Source organism: Anas platyrhynchos, chromosome 5 (genome assembly GCF_047663525.1).
Source record: "Anas platyrhynchos isolate ZD024472 breed Pekin duck chromosome 5, IASCAAS_PekinDuck_T2T, whole genome shotgun sequence".
Classification (NCBI taxonomy): domain Eukaryota; kingdom Metazoa; phylum Chordata; class Aves; order Anseriformes; family Anatidae; genus Anas; species Anas platyrhynchos.
Genome location: NC_092591.1, coordinates 35,734,857 through 35,757,918, shown reverse-complemented (window position 1 = coordinate 35,757,918; position 23,062 = coordinate 35,734,857). Strand labels below are relative to the sequence as shown.

Below are 23,062 nucleotides of genomic sequence, written 5' to 3'. Positions count from 1 at the left end.
CCAGTAAATAGCCTAGAAGAGCTTTATACAATATGTATTCTCTACTTTATCTAATTTTTCCTGTGAAACTAAAGTACCACTGGAGGTTGACTGGCAGCTTAGGCAGTAACTATGAGTAGTCAACCTTGGCATTCAAATTTTGCTCTTAGTTTTACATTATTGTGCAGATAATCAAGTATTCCTACTGTGACTAATAAGAGCTCCTTGCTATCTGTGCAGTGGTACTGCCACAAAGAAAAGACAGGTATAGTTTTCTGCCCCACTATTTCAAGCACTATTATTCGTGCTTGAAAAGTAAAATTCATTCTTTGAGGTATGCTTCCAATATGGATTTTATTTGTTAACCATTAGGGAAATTGGATAAATATAAAGGATCCTTGTCAATCTAGATTCTTCCTCTCCTCCGTCTACACTTCTGTTTAAAAGAAAAAGTTTATTGTGGCTTCGCAATTTCTGCCAGCACCCAGGACGGGCACGGCTGGGCCATGCTGGAGCCTGGCTGGTAGTGGTCCAGCTAGGAGGGAGACTTGGTTCGTGATGGATCAGAGGAAAAAAATGGATCACTGTTTTGAAGGACAGTGCAGAAAGGAAAGGCATCATTTTATCCACTTCTGAAAAGCTGCTAGAAACCACTTTATGTGATTTTTTTTTAAGCAGGAGCTTATTTCATGCTTGCTCATTTAGTAGAGGAGGAGATCTTCTGTAGCTTTGGCATGGCTAAATCTTGCTTCTTAATGTGAGGTGAAACAAACCTGCATATAAATAGTTTTAATGAACAGGCAGTGAATGAACTCAGGTTAAGTGTATGTTAAAAATAGAAGAGGCAGAGTCTGGAACATTTTTCTACCAATTTTCTGTTAATAATTCATAGAACTTCAGTCTCTTCCAACTATCTGATAGTCTCCTTTTACTTAGGAAGAAGCAAGTAGAGTGGTGAAAAGATTCTGGTAATTCTTATGTGCAAATTAGTGTCCTACGTGTGATCTGTCATTATTTGTATTATTTGTCCTTTGTAACATTTACTTATTTTCCTGTCTTGGAGAAAGGCAAGAACAACTGTTGTGAAAACCTGTGTCAGGGAAAAATGCTGTCTTCGTTCTGCAGGCAATTGTGTTTTGCCCTGAAGCATGAGATTTGATTTAACCTGTCCCATTGTATAAAATTGCATAGCTACAAATTTTATTGAACGGCAGCAGTGCTCGCTTTCTGTACTGCCTGGAAGCAGTTCGTGTCTCCTCCTAGTGCTTTGGAGAACTGGTAAGTCCTGTGTTGTGATGCTCCACAACACTGTATTGTAGTGACACGTGGCCGCAGAGTTTTGGCAATGCTCTGGGGTCATCGCACAGGAGAGTGCTCTGACCGCTTTGTCACACTGTTCCCCAACCCCTGATCCCTCTTTCCACAAGCTACGGTGTGGAGATCATCCCTGGTCTCTGCCCCTCCTCTGCTGGCTGCTGAAGGGTCTTCTCCCTTTCCTGTTTCCCTCTCGCTTCTTCGTATTCTTTTCTTCTGGAGGAGTGAGAAGCACCTTTGTAGCTCTTTTCTAAGGTGTTTCCTGTGCAGTCTTGAATTTCTCATGGAGTGCTCTTTCAATCAGTCCTCTGTGTATTATGTCTAACACTTAAACAGAGGATCACCTGCCAAATGCGTAGGCTTGAAGAGACCCTACTGTGATTGCTCATCACTGCCACTGAAATTATTACATCTCCAGGTGTAACAACCTGCTATATTGAATTTGCCAGTTTCAAGAAACTGAATTGCATCTTACAGAATGTAGGGTCCACAGTTGCATGCAAATAGAATACAAGATTGTTCTTGGCCACAAAAGGTTACAGATCAATTTAAAACAAAAAAAGCAATGCATACATTTAAAAGTAAAAGACATCGGCTGGATGAGAGGAAGATGGGGAGAAATACAGTTATAATTTACTTTGATAAGGGTTTTATGTTTCCTGATTTTAAGTTTTGAACTTTCATTTCCACAAGCAGTCCCTTATATTCACATGAAAGAGGGAGAAGGGTGCAAAAAGGCTTCTGCATCCTCTGCAAACTCTGAGGAAATGAAGTTCCTCCTAACTGCACCCTTCTTCAGGTTGAACTACCTGTGTCTTCTCACTGTGCTACTAATTATTGGTGCATCAAAAACCTGACATGGATATTTGTTCATCAAACACTCAATAAGCAGCACTCCCTAAGTTGCATTAGCGTGGTATTTGTACTTTCCCCCTGTGTATGGCCAGCATGACCAGAAGCCCTGTGTACTACCTACACGGTGAAAAAAACAGTTCTTACTTCATAGTTAATTGCTAGTAATAATTAAGATTGTGTCTGCATACCTGTGACTGGTAGATTTTTAGTTTTTTATCCCCAATAAATTGTAATGCCAGTGCACTGTAACTGCTTTCCTCCTCTTTTTATTTGGGAGTAAAGTTTTTTTTTTTTTTTTTTTGAGTCTGGGGTAACTGCAGAGCTAGTGTAAGGCTGGCACGGGCTTTCTCTGTCTCTTGCTGAGTTTTCATTTATAATATCTTTTCCTTGCCTGACAGTACTTCATTGTTTTGCATTGCTGTCATTTTTTTTTTTTAAAGTGTTAGCTAATAAACCGCAGAGAATACTCCAGTCTCAGCTTTGCTGTCTAGCATCATACACAGTGTGGGGACTGACATGGCTGATATGTTGCTCTCCCCCTTCCTGGCATCTGGCCATGTTTCCCTTTCCTCCATTTCTCTCAAGGTAGGAAGCATTAAGCTTTCCTGCAGTGTTACATACCCAGATCAGATTATCAAATGTGTGCGTACAGGAGGCTTTGAATCCTTCTGTCCCAGGCCTCCCCGTGCTGAAGGATACCCTTGCCTGATGTTGAGATTCACAAGTCATTTGCCTGCTCATACATGAAGAGGGGCTGTACTGCACATGTAATGCGTGAGCCTGGCTGGACGCGGTCTATGCTCAAAGGTGGTGTCTGTCCCAGCTCGTGAAATCTACGGCTGACTATGGTGGCAAATGATGGGTTTTCAGAGCTCCAGCAGGCTGATGGGGCATGGAAATACTCTTCTATGAGCGGTAGCGAGAAGTGGATGATGAACCTCCTACATATGCACAGAGCACAGGAGAAGATCCACATGCGCGTGGTCACCGTGGCTTCCTTTTCCCATCAATTTGTTGTTGTTTTTTTTTTTTTTTCCCGGGAGTGATGGGCACTAGTGAAATAGTACCAGCCTGCCTATGTGATTGTGGGGAGTGCCTGAGCTGATACTAGGAACTATCACTTACCAGGTTCATCCAGAAAGTTGTCAGCATTATTATGTATTTCTAACGTGGATCTGAGTTGCAGAAAGCGAAGAACCTCTGGGAAATCACAGGAAAATTCAAACAAGCCCCATACACATAGTGCTTTGTAGAAAGGTTATACCCGAACGTTTTTCAGTTCAAGGCATCTCGGAGCTTGCTGATGATGGATCTTTTATTGTGATGTGTGTTGGTAATTACCACGTTGTGGATAGGGCTTGTTTCAGTCTCAATGTGTCAAGCGCTGGGAGAGCAACCAAATTAGGTTAAATTGACTGCCTTGCTGTAATGGCCACTGAGGTAAGGTTTGATTGCAGTGCTGTGGGTAACGCTACAGATTGCTGTGAGGTCCGCAACCTTTTCGAGGCACGTATATCACTACAAAATGCCAGCTAAAGCATTAGCTGGGGTTTTCATTACTAGGATCTAAACATTTATTCTGAGATGAATTTTATTGGGAAGAAGCAGGATTTATGCTACCAAAAATGTATCTTCTGGGAACATGGTTAGCAGGCCAGCACGTACACCAAGAGAAGGATTATCAGATGCCATGGGCACTGGAGATAAACGTTTTGTTGTGAAGTCTTTTTTTTTGGCTTTAATTACAGCTAGGAAGACAATCTCAACCAAGGCATTAAATTGGGTCAACAGCTAAAAAGGCTTGAGAACAGATATTGATGACAGCAAGTGGTGTATATATACAGGAAATAACAGCAGTGTGGTGCTGGGTGTGACAGGCCTTTAAATGCTGTAAGGGTCCCATTAACATTTAAGTAATAATACATTAGAGAAAATATGGTTATCATGAGATGATGAATTATTCTAGGATGTTAAGGCATTAGGCTCGGCAGCCTTCTAATCCCATGGGTTTGATTACTCTGTAGTAGTCATATCCCCGGGAATCCTCTTGTACAGTAGCTGCTGTAAAATGTCTTTCTTACTACTGCTGCATGAAACTACGTGGATGACTGCTGTCATCGTTAAAAGATTGCAGGTAAAAGCTTTTCAGACACTTGATCGTCCTCCTATCACTACCTTCTAAAATCTTCCATTACCAAGCCAAATCCTGTTCTGTGGTTAAAAATTAAACAAAAATCCTGTGTCAGTTACTCATGTTCATACCCAGGGCAGAGTACAGCTGTCACTTCAGACTCATGGCACATGGTAACTGTGGGACTGGAAGGTTTGACAAATTATCTGTTTTAAAGGTGAGGAGGAGTCTCGTGCCTTTCAGAGAAATGAAGATAAGATTTTGTCAGAGGTACAGATTTGGAGGAGCCAAGCCAGGTGGGGTTATGTGCTAAATCAGCAGGACTGAGCAGGATCTGCCCGAAGGGTCTGATCCCTGATCCTACAAAAAAATAATTCTGTAAATGCAGAGCACCATGAAAAGCTTTCCTCCAAAATAATGCACGGGAACAAAAGAAGTCTTACAGCAAGTCCTTTAATGAATTTGAGTGATTATTGGGACCTGTGGCTCAGTGCCTAGTCCCCCAGCAGCTCCGGCACCCCCTGACCCGCACCCGATGGAGAACTGGGCCTCTCCTTGTTCTCACAAGGCTGGGCAGCCCTTGCCTCTTTCACCATCACCACTGCATGCCACGCTCTCAGCGTACCCTTTTAATTTGGTTGCTACCCAGTGGGGCCTTTTTTTTTTCTGCTTGCTGCTGATGTGTGTCTAGGGCTCATTAGTAAATGTAAATTTTACTGATCAGTAGAAGAAGGTGCTCAGAGCGATCTTGGAGAATAATAGATCAGGGGGAAGCATGCTGTGCAGAACAGCTTGGGCCAGTACGGCAGCATTCACTGTAATCCGCTCTGCCGTTTCATTTTTGTTTAGGTGCAAGAGTTAAAGGACCATTATCAGGTAATTTCTAATACCTCTGTGGATGCCTCTTGCAATATTTGCAAAACCTGCAGTGTGCTTCGATTTCAAACAGTACATTCATCCTGAAATTACTTGGGGAGGGGAGAGTCGCTTACAATGTTTGAATCAGCCCAGTCACGCTGATATTGTTCCCCAAACACTTGCACTTGTGATGGATTGTGTTATTCATACAAATGTGACTAAGAACGCTGAGTCAGACTCAGTGTAGGCAGCCTATGTGCAAAGCTTCCTTCAAGGCTCTGCCAGTACCTCTTAATCCTCATTTTTAGCTGTTCCTTGTGTTGTTTCGGTTGGAGAACTCCTCCCCACCCTGACCGTCCTCAGGCAACTAAACATGTCCATGTGCATGTGTGTCTCTGACAGTGTGCCTTGGTCACTGTGCCATGTTTTTATTCCAGCCCATGTTGCCAAATTGATCTGCCAGCACAATTCAGATCCGATCTGCAGCACAGCTTATCGCTGGCCATAAATCACTCTGCTGACGTCCAGTTCTGCAGTATCATGGCTAAAGACACAATGCAGATTAGCATGGAGGGGGAAAAAAGGATATAAACTGGTCTTACTAGCCAGTTAGCTGAAATGCACACATACTGTGGGGTTGCAGAATTATAATTGGGAATGACACGGCACTACGTGTGTGATAATAAAGGTGTCCAGGAAAAACTCAATGCTGAAATTTATGCTGATGACACAATGAAGCAACATGGCACTCCTGGAAATGTGCACTCCTGTTTGTTCTGTTACTTATGATCAGTGGCTGTTGCCCTGAAGATGGATGAGTAACACATTGACCATTTACAAGGAAAACAGTGCCAAGGAAGGAGAAGGTGCTGTTGAGTTTTCCAGGGCAATTTTGATGCTTTTTTTCTTCTGTGCTCTGACACTATGAGATATCTCTGTTAGGTATTTGTGCTTCAGTAGTTGGAACTGTAGAGCGAGAGGAATCCTGGTAGACCAGGCTGACTTCTACCAGCTAGTGGTGCCTTTCTTTATGCTTCCCAAGTCTCACTGAAAAACACTGGGTGAAATTCCAGCAGAGGACAAGAGCTTTATTTGCTTGACTATAGTGAGTATTGCCAGTAGCAACAGATCCATGTCATACTCGCTTAGGTCTTTGGTGTCACAGGAAGGTGAGTGTTTTCAATTATCTTTTTTGTTTGTTTGTTTTTGTTTTTTTTTTTTTTTTTAAATTGAATTATGTATTGCACTTAGAAAAAAAGCGAGTCTTTACTATTTTCCATTGGACTTCTTGAGTAGTTTAAAAACATTCTGTGGTCAAATGGGCTGTAGTTTGATAGTCTTTGTTTTGTTGCATATCTAAATACTTTGAAGTCTAATTTAAAACAAGCATACAGTTTTCAAATGCTGTTTCCTGTGAGGAAATGTCCATTACCTATTTGTTGAATAAAGCAAGTGTTGAGGGTAATACAATACATGTGGAAATTGAATTGTCACAGTCTTCCTTTAATCAGTTTTGGCTAGCCCTGAAGTGGTCAGGCAGTTGGACTAGATGCTCTTTGAAGGTCCCTTCTAACTGACCTGCTCTGTTCTAGTTAATCAGTCCCTTCTCCAGATGCTCTCACAGATTCTGCAGTGCTGCCAGACCTTTGCTGGAGGTGGCATGTACGTGGTACAGCAAAGATCCTAGATGTGTGACGTGGTTTGTGGTTGTAACACATGCACAGACCTCTTGTATAAGTTGGGTCAGGAGCCTCGTTGCTTCAGGAAGCAAAGGCCTGCTCATCCAGATCCCCATCTCCTGGCCTGTTGCTTCTCTTTTGCCCTGGGTCAAGGTCATTGTGTACAAGATGATGATGAAAACAGTGTCTGCATTCCTCTGGTTTATCACAAATGGAAATCTCACAGCTTCTGGTGAGAGAGGAAGGGGAGTAACTTCTTGGCTTTATAGCAGCCCTTCTTGTGAGCCCGCTTCATCTGGCGGGCTTCCCCCTGAGAGAGAAGAGAGGTGAAGTGTCCCACGCGGCAGGCATGTTTGCTCTGCCTTGATCTACCCAGACTTCTGAGGTTTTCAAGTTACTAAACTGGGGGGTTTAAGCCACTTGGCAGCTAAAATTAACGGGCTGACTGTGAGTCACTGCTTACAGGCTGGTGTTTCTAGAGTCTCCTGTACAGGAAGGGAACTAATAACCACCACACCTCCTCACAGCCTGAGGAGACAAGAGCTAAGGCTTTAACTGGTAAATTGGTACCCTGGAGGCCAGATCTAGAGGAGAACAGAAGACTCGTACCCCAAAATGGCTGTTTGCCAGCATGCCTGCAGGCTGTGACAAGGCGAGGGTGCCACAGGTGAGCTGGAGGGAGGGGAACCTTGCTAGAGCACCTTCAGGTGTGTTGACTCTAGATGTGAGGCCTGTAGGAGAGACCCCAGAAAGAGGGTGAGCCGTGAGCCCCTGAGTGGCCCTGCAGGACACTGCTGCAGCTCTGGGTTCCCTCACTGTGTCCTTGCCCAAAGTGAAGGCCTGGCCACCCTCTTGGCAGCTACCCCTCACAGCCCCCCAGGTAGGAGCACAGGGAGAAGATATTTAGGTTGCATTAGTTAGGATAGTTGCTATTAATTGAGCAGCGTAAAAAAGCCTTCGTGTAAGGTTCAGATTGAATTTTCCTTTTACACTCTAATGAAAGATACTTTCTAATTAAAGATACTTTGCTTGACTAGGTAGGAGCCATTTCACTCGCGATGTCTGCGCGGGAAGCTGCCTCTCTTTCCATTAGCCATCCCACGTGCACGTCTAAGCCCAACTCACTTTGTCTGCGCTACCTTATGCCGTGGGCTTGAATGGGACTGAGGAGGTGGCACAGCCTGTCCCTGGCTCCCCAGCTTGTCTGCAGTGGGAATAGGGTTTATTTTTGCATAACGTTTTGCCCAGCTGTGAAAAAGTCAATGACTTTTTTTTTTTTTTTAACCTAGCTGTCAACTCGTCTTGTGCACACTTCCCATCTGGTTAATTACAACAAAAATCCAAGGTTCTTGTAAATTTCAGTTAGAAATGTCACTGGACTAAGTTTTTGGTCTCTTGGGGATAATAGTAATGAGTTGCTTTTGTATTTGTAGCTTACTTATGCTTTAGAGTGCTGATAGGCTTGTTTCATAAATGCAATTTAGTGCAATATATGCAGCAGATGTTTGTACAAAACCACATCCTGTAACTTGTGGTTGTGTTAATCACAAGTTATTTCAAAAATTGTGCAGACAGATGTTTTTCTTTCTTTTCTTTCTTTCATTTCATTTCTTTTCTTTTCTTTTTTTTTTTTTTTTTTTTTTTTTTTTTTGGTGTCATATGTATTTACAGTTCTTAGAGATCTAGAATGGCTGCTACTGGTTTAAGAGACCAGATTGTGACCCGAACCTGTGCAGGAAAACAGCAGAAGATTGATCCCTCCACAGCACCTTTTGATAGGGACAGCATCTGCAGTCTAGATGTTGTCTGGGCAGCTCTGTTTTCCCTGCTTTGGAGGGCAAAGGAGGCCATGGAGACAGGGCTGACGGGAGCTGTGGCTCCATCCCCACTTGCCCTCAGCCACCACAGCTGGCTGGCTGAATATGATGCAGGGAACAGAGGGAGAGCATTTTGCTCTCTGCAGAAAGGAATTCTGATAAAGAATTAGCAGGCAAAGCAACAACAAGGCTGGGAATGCAGGTATAAGAGACTAAGTGCAGGCTTTTAAAGATACTGGCCCAGATTTCTCTGAAGCACAGTCTCTTTCAGTGTCCCCCTGAGGCGACACGCTCATCTCTGTGTACATCTGCAGCTGCTGTGCAGGTGTCTCTGTGACCTCAAACGAGGGGAGAGAAGGATATTTTATGCTAGTTCAGTGTTCTGCTCCTAGAGGAAAAACAGAGGGCTCAATCTGAAGAGATTAGGGTTCTATTCTGGCTTTCTTTCTTAAATATGTCCATTTAGGCTTTGGACAGAGCTATACAGTAATGAACCCCTGTGTGTACATCACGAACACTCATTTGTTTTGAGCTCAGCAACTAGGGCATGCCAAGATTTGCCTTTAGCAGCATTCAGATGAGACAAATGCACCAGGTTATACATAACATTTTTAAATGAGTGAAAAGTCATTCAAGTAGTTTCAAGTAACACGTAAGATCTGGAGAAAGCTTTAGTAACAAAAAAGTCAAAAAGCTCTTCAGAGTGATACTAATTATAGATTATTCCACTTGTGTATTTTCATGTGCAGAGCATATAGCAGTGTTGGTTCAAAGAGTTTCATCAGCCAAATCACAGCTATTAGCAGTGGCAACTGGTTTGCTTCACTGATTTTTGCATGAATATGTTTGTACATCTTACTTGTCACAGACCCTTTAAACTTCTGTATTCAGCTGGGCAATACTCAGCATACTCTAAGTGTCTATTTAATTGTTTGTCAGTGTTTTATCAAGAAATTGCTATGAAAGTGTTCTGCAGTTTCTGTTATATATGTAAGATTCAAGTAGGTTGGGGCAGAGTTAAAAGGAGTGAGCAAAGTACGCATACTACTTCAGTGGTATGAATTATTGCATTTTAATAAAAATGCTCCTGAACAAAAATGATCATAGAACTATTTTCTGCAGCTTTGCATGCAAAATATGGACAATATGAGTTACTTTTTAAAAATAACAAAGGCATCATTTCATAAAACATTTTATGGGATTTTATAGAGAAAAACAAATTCTCAATGAAAGTCCCATGAGCATGAAAACACACAGAATTAGGAAGAGTACTGTTGAAGGACACAGTCTGATACATGGCTCACTTGTGGGCAGGAAGGACGGCAATCTAGGCAAGCTGAACAACAGCAAATAAACATACCAGGAAAACAAGCATGAAATCCAATTTATCCTGAGGATGTAAGAGACTGCTGATACTGTGATTGTGTGCAAGCAAACACCGTGTCAGATGTGCTGAAGTGTGCTAGTTCTTAGTCCCAGGAAAATTGGAGAAAAGGCTGCCACTGACCTCAGGGAGCAATGAACCTAGGTGCAGGACAGCAACAGAAGTGCCTGGACCAATGTTGGGTGGAAGATGGTGGTGAATCTTTTGTCTGCATGAGAACTGTAAGTGACAGAAGACACCTGCCAGTTGTCTAGCTTTTGGAAAGGTGATGCATGTTCTACAAGTCTGATAATAGTCCGTGTTTCTGTAGCCAAGTCTGATAATAGTTGGTGTGTCTGTAGCCAAGTTCTGATAACTGTGGGCATGCAACCAGAGCTCCCTGCAGGGAAGAACTAGAACTGAATTTCTGGTAGAGATCGTCTCTCTGCAAGCATGTTGGAGAGCTGCTTGGGTCTGTTGGATGCAGCCTAGGAAGATACCGGTAAATACAGGGTGGCCACACTCACGGAAATGTCCTTGAATGCTATCAAGAGCGCCAGCTTTGAAATCACCATGCAGCATGCACTTCCCTTCTTCATCCCTCTGGCTGATCACACATGTATTATTGATGGCCTTCCACCACCCTCTCTTGCCCCCCTCCTGCAGCGCCCTTGTGCACCGCTGAGCCGAAGCAGGTGCAGAGACCAGTGTGGAGCCCGAGCTGCTGATCTCCAGGCTGCCAGGTCTTGTTTCTTTTCATGCACGCTTCCTAGCACTAATGGGGACCACTTGATAGTAGCACAGAAAGTGAAGAGGATTTGTATATTTTTTTTTCCCTTCTTTACCCACTTATTCAGTAGCTATTCTTTTTCGTTGTCATGTCTTACTGGTCTCCTAGATAAGAAATAAAGAGCTGGATCTTGCTGAGTTGATGTCAGGTGTAATGGTATTCCACCACCAACCCCTGCTATCCCATTAAAATTAACATATTTATGTAGACTTACATTTCCTGCCTTTGCATTTCAGACAACTGGTGTCATAGGATATGTTAGGTGGGTCTTAAGTGTCTGATTTCTGTTGGTTTTCACCAATGTTTTTGTTGAAGTTATCAGCATTAAGTACTAAATCCTGCTCACTCACCTCACTTAATTTACAGTAAGTCAAATAAGTAATACTGACAGGTTTTTCTCTTATTTGAAAGGTATTTTAAGTTTCTCATTTAGTCACATTTATATAGGACATAAAATGTCACTTTCAGTGGAATGCTTTCAGTATTAAAAATTCCTAAAGAGAAGAAGTAGAAGCTCACGATACGCCTTCTGTATTTAACCATAATTGTGGAAATCTGAATAGACACAGCATTCAGACATGGGTGAGTCTAAAAAATTAGTTCACCCGCACTCATTTGTACTCCAAGCTTTGTACAGCTTGTTGTTGTTTTTTTTTTTTTTTTTTACTGTGTGCACATATGCATGCATATATTTCATTAGAAATAACATATTTCATCTGTGCTCACACAGAGGAGAATTATGTGCATCTATGCTTAGAGGACCACTACAAGTAAGTATTCGTAGCTTTATGCAAATTCCAATATTCATGCATTAATAAATAGATGCGCATTTGGTCTTTCCATGTTCTACAGAAGGTGTTATCATGTCAGAGAGCAAAAAAAGTGCCATATTGCAAAGATAACCACTCTTAGATTGTAGACAGCAAGTGGCAGAAAGGAGGAATTGCTAAACATACAAATATGCTGCAAAAGTGAGGGGTTTTGTAATTGTCAAGCGTCATACATGAGACAGGGTGCTTAGTTGTGGGTCACCTCTAATGTGCTGGAGCCTGAAAAAGTGCACATATCATAAGGGAGCTGTAAGGGCTTTTAAATTTTATTTTTCTCATATGGTATTCTACAAGTGAAAATTGTTCAAAAACCATTTAAAAGAGGAAAGACAAATGACCCAACTATCTATAGATACAAGTGCCAGCTTGTGATATAGAAATGGGTAGCTAGCTATTTTACACTCTGGAGGTAGCTTGCTCTGGCTTGGTGCATTCACGTGTTGAAGCAGCTGTAGCCACAGGATGCAGGGTCTTTTGTGCTGTTCTTTCTCTGTAAATAAAGCAGCAAGTAAGCATTATAGTGCCCAGAGACAGTCTTTTATGTTGTCTGCAGGTAGGAGAGGTAGACAGAGCACCTCATGTACACACTAGGTAATTCTGCCGTGCCAACAGTCTTCAGCTCTCTCTTACACAAGCTCCTAGAGAGAAGGTAGCAATAAGCTCCCCAAAGTAAACGGTACCTTAATCTGTAGGATTTCTAACTTTCATTCTACAGTTTGTTTTTTTTTCCTTGAATGAAGAAAAATACTGATTAAGTGTCAAGAGGCAGATGTCTTTAAAACTGGTGTCTCTGGCAGGGTTCACAGAAACTGTACTTCGTAACAAATCGTAATACACAGCGTTAAAAAAGAACAGCAGAGGCTGACCGCATTGGGCAGTAGATGCATTAAATGCCAATATTACAAATGATGTTTCAAGCAGACAGCAACACTTCCTAGCTTTTCTCTCCCTCTAAGTCAATAATGTGCTTGCCTCCTGCAAAAGCTGTTTAGATACAATCCATGGTGGAGTACCGGTGCTGTGTTCAAACTTCTTCCCCTAAAAATGAGAGAAAAGCCAGAGCTGAATCAAACAGCAGTTTGATTCTGAAATGAGGGAAAAACAGGTATGGCATCACTCACATCAGCTGCTCCAAGTTTAGCTCAGGTGATGTGTTATTTGATTCACCATTTAAAAAAAAAAAAAAAAAAAAAAGAGAAGGAAGAAATTCTTCAGGAAAAGAAAATGGACGTATTTCTTTTAATATAAACAATGAAAATTAGTCTTTTTCCAAAGTGTTTTTGTACACAGCTGAAGTATTACTTTAAGTAAGTTGACAAGATTATTGTTACCAAAGGACAGAGCTAATAGAAGCAGAACCACTGAATAAGTCATAAAATCAATTTTGAAGTAAACAACTTCACCAATGGTGAGGATTGAAATTGTGTTCTGGTAGATCCTGTAACTGTTGGTGGATTTGGAAATCTTTTTTGCTGAGGGGAACAAACCAATTGCTTTTAGAATAATAAATGAGAGTTGCAGAGCATTAAAATTTTAATGAATCCCAAAATGATGATCACGTCATGAGAACCATATCATATGAGCATTTTAAATTCATGTCTTCCAGTTAGTGATCTGTGAGGCTTGGGTATTTTGTTTGTTTTTGGAGGGGTTGTACAGGGATGTTCTGTGTTTTGTTGAGTTTTGTGGGGGAGTTTTTCTTTTTTCCTTCATTTTTAGCAATAGCTGCTGTTAAAATCCAGGGTCAAAGCAGTTGAGTAGCTCAGATCAAGAGGCTCTGGATCTTTTAAGTTGTGAAAACTGGCCTGTCAGCATAGTTTACTGTATCTGAATAAATTCCTAAATTAAGGTAACTTTGGTCAGACAGTATCAAATCGAGTCTTACTAATGCTCAAATTTATTTTCAATTTTCTGTAATACTTCTACAGTTCCAGCCTTTCATTTTACTACTGCTCCATATTTGGAGAATGAAGTAGGACATTTCTAATTTATTTTTTTTTAATATTTGCCAAATCACCGGATGTTGTTTCCTCACTATGAAAATGGCACTTATATAAAAAATATATTGGAATTACCATACAAAGAAAAAATACAGTTAGCGGAGGTATGAAAAAAGAAATCAAATTTTACGTTTTTACTATTGAACAAACAGAAATCTTCAGAAAGCCCTCTTTCCTCAGTTCTGAAATTCAGATGAAAATAGCATTTCCTTTCGCAGTGGTTACCTTTAAATCCAGGCTGGCAAACTTTTTTTTTCTCTGTCTCTGCCTATATATATTTATATAATATATATATTTAGATATAAATGCACAAAAATAAGGTGACACTATCATGTGGGAAGGGACTGAAACAGAAAACTTGATCTCTTGAGGATGGCAAATAGGTTTGCCTCTGTTTCCTGTAATTTGGTGTCTGTTCTGCTTTGCCTCTACTTCAGAGCGTTTGGGGAGGGGGATAATCTGATCTTTATTGTGGTACGGCACTTTGCGGTGCAAAGAGTTAAATGATGCATTAAATGACCTGTCACACTGTATTATGTGCCACGGTGTTACATACAGAGGAATACTTTTTTCTTTAACAAAAAAGTCAAAAAAAAACACAATTCTCTAAGTACTTTTTTGTTGCTTTGAAGAGAAACGTTCATCGTATATATATTTCTGCATAATTTACTTAAGTTTAGCCATGGGAGCCCATCACCTACCAAGAAAGAAAGGGATGTGCTGGATGGTTTCCCTCAGCAATTCATTGGGCAAGCAAACAGCTGACATTTGGTGCCTGCCTTTTCTGTTAGAAACAAACCGAACTTCCATGCTTCATACTGGAAGTAGTTCTTGAACTGTTTTCTGAATGGCTTCAAGTGTCCTTGTTACAGTGGGAAAAGTTAGGTGTGTGTTTGGGAAGCCCTGCAAAATGAGGAGAAAATGGTCGTGCACTGCATTTCTGAGTTTATTGTAATAGTTTCCAGTTTCTTACTGTACAACATCATCTGGTTTTGCCTGCAGTTGGTAGTGCTTTGTTGGATCTCAGGTTGAAACAAGAGTCTGCCATGTACGAGTCCTGTCTTATGACTTGCACTGTCCTTGTTTTCCCTACAAATATCTTTCAGCCTATCTAGGAGGGTGTAGGCACAAAACTCTTCCTCGGGTGTGTGACCTGAAGTTTAAAAAATATATATTTCTGAATTAAAAAGGGAGAGCTTGGTGGTCTTTGAGCATCTGCGGTGATTCAATGACATTTAAATTAAATTCAGTGCACAGAATTTAAGACAACAATAGCAATGCCAAAACTCTGATCAGACAGCCACAAGCTCTATCCCCACCTTCTTCTGCTTTATGTTTATTCTTGACTTGTATGCTATGTCAATGAATGATGCACTTAATCAAATAAAATACTTCTAATGTATATATGATACTGGGAGGGTACACGTGGAAGTCTCTTTGACTTTGGGGATTTGGGCTGAAGTATCTCAGGTGCATTTTGTAACCAGCTCTTAATTTGTATCAGGAGTTGCAAGTTCCTTTCTGGAAACGGATCGGTGACCCACTGAAGTCCAACATTTTTCATCCGGAAGGGCCTTGTATTTGACGTTCTAGATAAAAGAGAATTTCCTCTACAAGCACTGCATTTATCACTCTGTAGTTCAACATCACAGGAGCGAGAGGTCATGCATACACCACTCCAGGTTTGGTTTAAAAAATGAATGTACGCTTGGCAGGCAGCAGTGACAATTGGGTCAAGGACGCAGTGGCAGCAGAAGGTCCGATTAAGTATTGCCCATAGTCTGAAGCATGGGCTGTGAGTGCTATCTGCTGGGTGACAAACGGGCATGTCTGTGCTCGTGACAGCCTTATCTCAGGTCCCACAGAGTGCATTTCTGCAGCCTCCTTGCTGGTGCCCCCCAGCCACAGTGGGGAGGGAGTGATGTCCTGGATCCAACGTGAGCCTTGACAATCAATGCCGGAGCCAGCATCTCCCTGTGGCTGTTCAGCTGTGGTGTCGCCTTGTCCGTTGTTTACTTCATGGCATCTAGTGTGATCCTAAAACTCCTGCTTCTAAGCAGGCTTGAAAAACTGGCCTCAAGTCACGTTATTCAGCCCAGTGTTGTTGGAGGGTTTACAATTCCTGGGGCTTTCTTAGTTGTTCCAGCACAAAGCCAGGTTTCAGCACAATTTTGTTTTGCATTAGGATGGTTGGTGCATGGCCAGAACTCAAGGGGATGTTCAGGCTTCAGGAGCTAAACCCCCAAAAGAATCACTTACTGAATCAAAGCTGTTGAACTAAAACTGCTCTTGTTGTCCTAATTGTGGCACTTGCTAATTGAAGTAATTTGTGTAATGTTGTTCTAGATGGCAGCTGGGCCACAGCTTTGCCTTTGGACAGTCCTGAGGTTGGGTTAAGGAGCTTCACCCCAGCGACTAGGGGTTGCATGCACGTGCCTGGAGGGAGTGGGCACAAAAAGGTGCTTTTTCGTGTCGTGTATGGAGTTTACTTCTGCGTTAGTCCACATGCGGGCTGTGGTAGGCACGTCTCCTTCACGCTTTCATTCATCACCGTGCGAACAATCTGGAGAGCTGCATAGTTTTGTTTTAGGTGCAGTGATGCAACAGAAAAGAAAATCTCTAGTGTTTCCAAGGCAACTTGTGCGTCTGACCCTGTCGGCAGTGAGGCAGCAGACTGCTGCCAGTCGCTGCAGTTGGTGACTTCAGTAAAAGCTCGTCAGAAGAAAGCATGTGCTCTTCCCCTAACCCCCTTGGTTATTGACCGAGCTGAATATATTAACATAAGTTCAGCCGTAGTTTCCTAATCATAACTTTTTTCTTCATATCTCATGCCTTGGCTTTGGTTTCATTCAGTTTCCCATCTGCAGATAGTCACTGAAGAGCCTTTTGGGATTATCCAGCCAAATTCTGCTGGAGATGGTTTGCCCATAAGGAGATGTTATTAGGTGCCTGGTGGCCTCTGTGAAATGGTGCAGGAGGTTTGGTGCTGTCACGATCTGACAGATCCCAACATCACAGGTAAGGCAGCACCTTCAGCTCCCCTAGCAGTGCTGCTTACAGGACGGGCGCTGAATTGCTGCCTTTTTTCACCAAAGTGGTTTGTCCAATTCAGCTTGAGGCGCACTGAGAAGCACTTTATAAGTGAGCCCCTCAAAGGGAGGATTATTAGTTCTGGAGCCTTTTGCTGAGTTTCTACAGAAAGAAAGAAAGTAGGGTGGGGAGAGAGATGAGAACAGCATAAACCAGATGCAGTGAACTGGAGAAAGACAACGTCAGTAGTAACAAAATGCACATTCCCATTGGAGCTGGAGCTAAGATGATAACGGTGCAGTGTTGCGCGGTATTTTTCCCGGCTAGAACAGTCTCCACTTTCATGCATGTACCTGTGCATAGGTTTGCTATGTGTGTGCATAGTTAGGAAGTGGCACAAAAGCCACCCATATTCATTACGTGCTGTCTGGCAGTCATGGTATAACTTTTTCTACCGAACTGTGACTTGCATCTCACCTTAGTGATAATTGTACAGCCACTTGGCTTCCAATGTAGTGCTTTAAAATGCACATCATCTTCCCTGGATGTTTGTGATACTTTCCTGCAGTCATAAAAAGCTTAACACTTCTGATTACACAGCAAAGTAAATATTTGATTTAATTTGCAGCTGACCTGAGAAGGTTTCTGATTAGAGTGGCTCCGCTCTACATGGCTCAAGAAGCTGATGTTATACATATATGTGATATTTTTACCATAACTATAAGAAGAATGGTCGAAAATGGATCACTTTCTTCACAAGAAACTTCTGTTATCCTCTAAACTGCAACAGACTCCCAAACATTTATTACTACAATTAAAATTGCATGGTCAATAAGCAAGAGTTCACTTTTAGTATTTTTATGCAGCTTTCAAAGCTACAAAACAGCCTTCTCTTTCATGTGATGATAACTCATGTAGAAATTGAAATCATCAAGGGGTTGTCTGTCAAAATGTTTTTAATGAAAAGTGGAGCTTCGGTAAACATTGTTTGACATCTTTGGCTTTTAACTGTTAACATTGATGGACTAAAAAGCTTGATTTTTGCAGGGGGAGAAAATGACATTAGTTCAAGTCATATGGAGAATTTCTGTTTGTGGAATTAATTTGCTAAGCTTTGTTTTTTTGTGTTTTTTGTGGTTTGGTTTTTTTTTTTTCTGATTATTAAACCATATTTTCCAACTGTGCATATAGTTCACGAGGGGAATAGCTGCAGCTCCTGTTTTCCATGACTACATTTTCTTATAATTCAAGCCAGGGGTGCAGTGCACACACAGCTGATAAAGTAGGCGATACCATGGGAGATGTAGACTGATCAAAAAGCTGTTGCAAGCGTACTCCCCAGACCCTGGTGTTGCTCCTCAGCAGCTGAGAAAGGGTCATAGTTTCTTAAACGTTGGTTTAGATGATCCTGGGGTGAATCCTATCCTTCCATGTGATGACTGCAAGTAGATTCTTGGTTTGGGAAGCTGTAGCTCTAGTAGCAGCACTATACAGACAGTTGCAACAGCTGCCTTTGTATACGTTCCTTCACTGCTACCCTCTCAATCTATTCAATATAGATATATAAAAATGCTGAAGTATACTGGCAGTCATAAGGTGACATTATCAGCTCTGTTTCACCCTCCAATAATATCTGAAAAAAGTAGTTGCTCTTTTCTGGCTTCCCTGCAACACACTTAAGCATGAGGAAACTGTGGCATACTCTGCCTTTATCTGAAAATTAGCTCTGAAATTTACGAAGAAGGAGAGGTAAAAGCTGGATCAGGAAGAGGACAAGTTGCATCACTGCCCCTGCTCTCAACAGCCATCGGAAATTACTCATGTGGGAAAGAGCCAAATGGTCCTGCCAGCTGATGCATCCATGCGCTGCCACACTTCGCTTTTGTTTCAGTTGTTGGGGTTTTGAAAGGTTGTCAGAGATGGGGATCGTATCTTTCACAGTCATGTAGCATCCGATGTCCCAGCAGCGCTGGCACCACTGAATTAAGTTTCAGTGCCCTTCTGTAATCTGTTATTATCTCTGCTGTACAGGAGGGGAGGCTCAGACAAAGACAGATGAAGCTGTTTGCTGAAGGTCACAAAGCAATTCTCCAGCGGTGCTGCTCTGCTGATTTCCAGCACTGTCTCAGAGGCAAGGTTGTCCTTTTTCCCTCGAGGGTGCTGAAGGGAGGCGTATCATCCCTTTTTTCAGTGTCCTTTTCCCGTGGTAGAGCAGAGTGAAATTGTCTGGACAGGTGAAGCAAGTGGGCTTCCAAAGGCTTGTCAAATCAGCCTTCCTCATCTGCCCGTGCGTGGGGCTGCCCGGCAGGAGCCAGCAGGTGGAAGGGGCACGGCAGCACAAGCACTGCCAGGTAGGTGGGCAGAGACACCTTCGGGCCCTGTAGAGGATGGCAATGTGAGAAGCATCATCTATTTTAAACTCATATTTCTGATGAGTAAAAGATCAAATGTATTTATAATTGTTAGCAGCGTGCTGGCTCACAACAGATTGATCCATTCCCCTGTGTATCATCCAGCTCCGCCAATATTCATGAGAGCGCTCATCCACCAGGGTGAAGAGGGTATTTGGCAGTGCCCAGAGCTGTCTGCCCAGCCCTGTGTGTTCGATGGTGGTGCTGATGAGTGATGCTCACACTGTCCTGCCACAGGTTAGCTGGGGGTGGGAATTCCCAAGAGCAGAGTACTTGTAATTAGGAACATCATGGGTACCCAAATACTCAGAAGCAGGCAGCTGTGCGTGCCTGCAGCATATGAAAAGGGCACTGCTTCTCCTAATGGCTCACAGAAATGAGCTGGAAAAAGAGGATTGGGGTGACCTCTGACATCATTAGGAGGTAGCTGCTGAGTAGCACTGAACCATGTTCTCAGGCAGGTAGCATCAGTAAGCTGTTACGGGGGTCTAAGCAGGGGATCTTATGGGATGGGAGCTGTTAGCTTCTCTTTTTTATGTGTTACTTGCTGTTCTGTCAGCATGTCATGGCCAAGGACGGGCTTGATGGTGAGCAGCATGCTTCCAGGGCTCAGCGAGGCTGCGCACACCAGTCACTGCCTTCTGGGTGCCTGCATTAATTTGGTGCTGGGAGAAAGAAAAGCCACTGCAACGTCAAGAGTCACTTTCCCTTTTCGAACAGTAACACTAGGGATGTGATGTGGCACTGACTCAGAATTGCCGGGCTGTGATCAGTGGTATGACTGGCATCATGGAAGTCTTTATTTCCTTCTGGAAACTCCTGAAAATCTTAATAAATAAATATAGAGATTTGGTGTAATCAGTGATATTTTTTAATAGCTTTGGCTTCCTTTTTCTTCAGTTGGTCTCTTTGTGGGATGGGATTTTTCTCAGTGTAGAAACGTACTTCATCCAGGAGCATGGTATAGAGAAATGGTTTATTGTTCCAGAGTCCATCACGGTATCTTTTCATCTACAGTCAGCCTTTTCTGAGATGGCTGGAACCACAATATTACATTTGTTGTTGCATTGCTATTTTTTTTATAACACGTTAATAAAAGTAATATATTATTTTCACCTGCCTTGGAAAAGAGACTTTCCATCATCAGAGCTGAGATGTCTATCACCTGATAAATCTACTTTTTCAGTGGAAAAGAAAGTCTAATACGTACTAGCAAATTCCCCCAGCAGTAGGATGTGTTGGGGATTTAGTGCATAACTGGATGCTTCAGTAAACTCTTATAATCTACATACTCTAGGGTCCTATCTGTGCTGACATCTCACTTATTGGGAAGTGAGAAATAGGAGGAACACCTTTTGCTCATTTCTGCCTCTTAGTGTGATTAAACGAACTGTCCAAGGACTTGTGTCAAGGCCAAAAAGGGAAACATAAGGCTTATTTAATGATATGCAGAAACTCGTCTCCACGCTTGAAGCTCTAAGATGATCACATTTTTCCTTTGTTTCTGTGTTGCTTACTCTGAGAAACATCTCCATACCTGGCTGGGTGTTGGGATCCAGCATGGCAACATCTGTAATCTTTGGGTGGATGCAAAAAACAAGAGGCTGGTGCAGGTCAGTTCTTCTCCTTGTAGTAGATTGAATAGAAACTTGTCCCAGGTTGCTATATGTATATTTATATCTCATTTTCAGCTTGATTTTGAGAAAGGATTAAATGACCATCAAATGTTCCTTCAAGGAGTCCAGGAATCTGCTTGCAAACACCAGCAAGGATTTTGGGAAAGGGAAGGCTGAGTGCAAGCAGAGCCTGTAGCACTGTGGGCTCTCAAGCAACAGACTCCAAATGCAGGGGTGCTGTAGGAAGACACTGCACGTAGTTGCTTCTGGATTGGATGAGAGGACAGGGAGGGAAGAAAGACATGAATAGAAAGGGAGGCAGAAAAGTAACATCTGACCCTTGGACAGAGAGCAGAAGCTGCTAGTAGTCAGGCTGGGAGACACGAGGAAGCAGCAGCTTTCAGAGCCTTTTGGGAATGAGTCATCTCTAGGGCAGTTTTGGTTTGATTTAAAATTGCAATAGGGTCTTATGATTGTGAGTGAAACCCAAATTAGTGGTCCTATTTAAGACACCAGTGCCAACTTGATTGCTTTGAATGAGGCTGGTTTAGGGAAATATATATATTTATTTTATGTATATATACACATAATATAAACATGTTTATTTTTATTCAAATTGAACTCTTCTTATGATGACATAATTATTATAACTTGGAATGAGATAAGTCATGGTTGGTGGTTTATTTGGCTTCCAGTGAGCAAAATAGCAAGAAGTTTATTTTCCTGTACCAAAACAATTATTTTAGCCTTTTTTTTTTTCTTTTTTTTTTTTTTTTTTTTTTTTTAATTATGACCTTTCTACTGGAGTAAAAAAGAGACCAACAACTTTTGGACAAACTGTTTGTGTTTTAAAATCTGTAAGTGTTCATGGAGACGGGGAACTCATTCCAGAGTATTTTCCTCAGAAAATCTCTCTCTGATTGCAATTCAAGCATATCCAAGGGAAGACAGTAGCCTTGTGTAGAGCAGGGTTTGGGACAAGAGGATCTGAGAGCCCTGCTCAGGGGTGCTCTGAGGTCAGGCACGAAGCACTTGTGAAATGCTAATTGTTGAGCCTGAGAGGAGCAGCTGCTCCTCCAGTTGTTCCTGAAGTGGAAAAAAAACTAATTAAATCAACAAATAACCTTGCATAAAGTTCAGGTAAAGGGAAAAAACAATGTATTATTTTTCCTAGCATTTGGGTTCGGGCAAAAGTAGCATTATTCTATGACAAACAGGCTGTAGATCAGACTCATAGATTCACGGGGTGGCTGAGGTTGGAAGGGACGTCAAGGTCATCTGGGCCAGCCCTCCCCGCTCAGGCAGGGTCGCCCAGATAACCCACCCTTCAGCAGTCGACTGAATTTTTCAGGATATTTTTGTCTTTGTGACTTCATTCCTGCTGAGAATCTGCTCAGGGCGTGTGTTAACTTAAAAATAATATGTAAACAAGGTGTGAACAGTTCAGTTATGTGATAGCCTGAGGTTGAAAACACGGCGATCAAATGCAGCGTCTGCAGTTGGCAGGGAGATGTTCTTACCGCCTCAGGAAGACTTGAAGTTAAACTTGTTTGGAAATGTAGGCGTTGAGTCTGTGAAACAAATTTACTTTCACATCTAAATGAAGAACACTCCTCGGCGTTTGAAGGGAGCTGGTGGAGCTCTCAAGCTGCGTTTAGGAGAGAGGGGCTGTGCTCCCCGCACATCTCATCCTCCTAGAGACAGTCCTTCTGGTGAGGTTATGTTTTCACATCATCTGTGAAGAGAAAATCTTTGGGAAAACAATGGGAGGTGTGATCCCTCGGAAGGGCTTTGCTCTCTGTGTGACCGCTGCCAGCCTCTGCCCCAAACGCCTGGGGCTGCTGCCACCATCGGGCAGCGGGCTCTGCTTTGGACCACGCGAGCTAACAGGAGAGCCAACAGCTTCTGCTGTATTTTTGTTGGGTGTCTGAGACCTTCGTGACTTGAAAGCAGAGTTCTCAGACGCCAGATTTCTGCATTGTGCTTGAGGTTCAGCCTTTTGTTCTCCTTGTTGTTGCCTCCAAGTAGATTTGGGGGTATCCTCAAAAGGAGCAAAACCCCTTCCTGTTCTAGAAAAAAGGGCAGGAGCTCACATATTAAGCTCCTTTCCTCAGAAAATGAAAGCCATCTACAGGTCACAATATTGAGAATTCCAGCAAATGTAGGAGAAAGGGAGAAACGGTCCTGGAAGGGAAGATTGTAGTTTAAGAAAACCAGGTGTGGGGTGAGCCCGGACTCTAGCTGGAGTGCAGTCACCCTTCTGGTGGCCGGGCTGCTCACAGGGGCTGGGCCTGGGGCCTGAGGGCCTTTGGCTGACCAAGCCAGCTGGTTGTAAATATTCTTTCAGAGAAGAGAGGGAGGAAAAAAATCCTTCCTCCTGAGTTTTCTG

General features: G+C 42.5%; 1 protein-coding gene across 2 annotated transcripts in view; it reads left to right on the top strand.

Moving 5' to 3' along the window:
• Positions 1-23,062, top strand: part of RGS6 (regulator of G protein signaling 6) — a 275,173-nt gene that overhangs the window by 151,964 nt on the left and 100,147 nt on the right. The gene's annotated exons all lie outside the window — the stretch shown is intronic.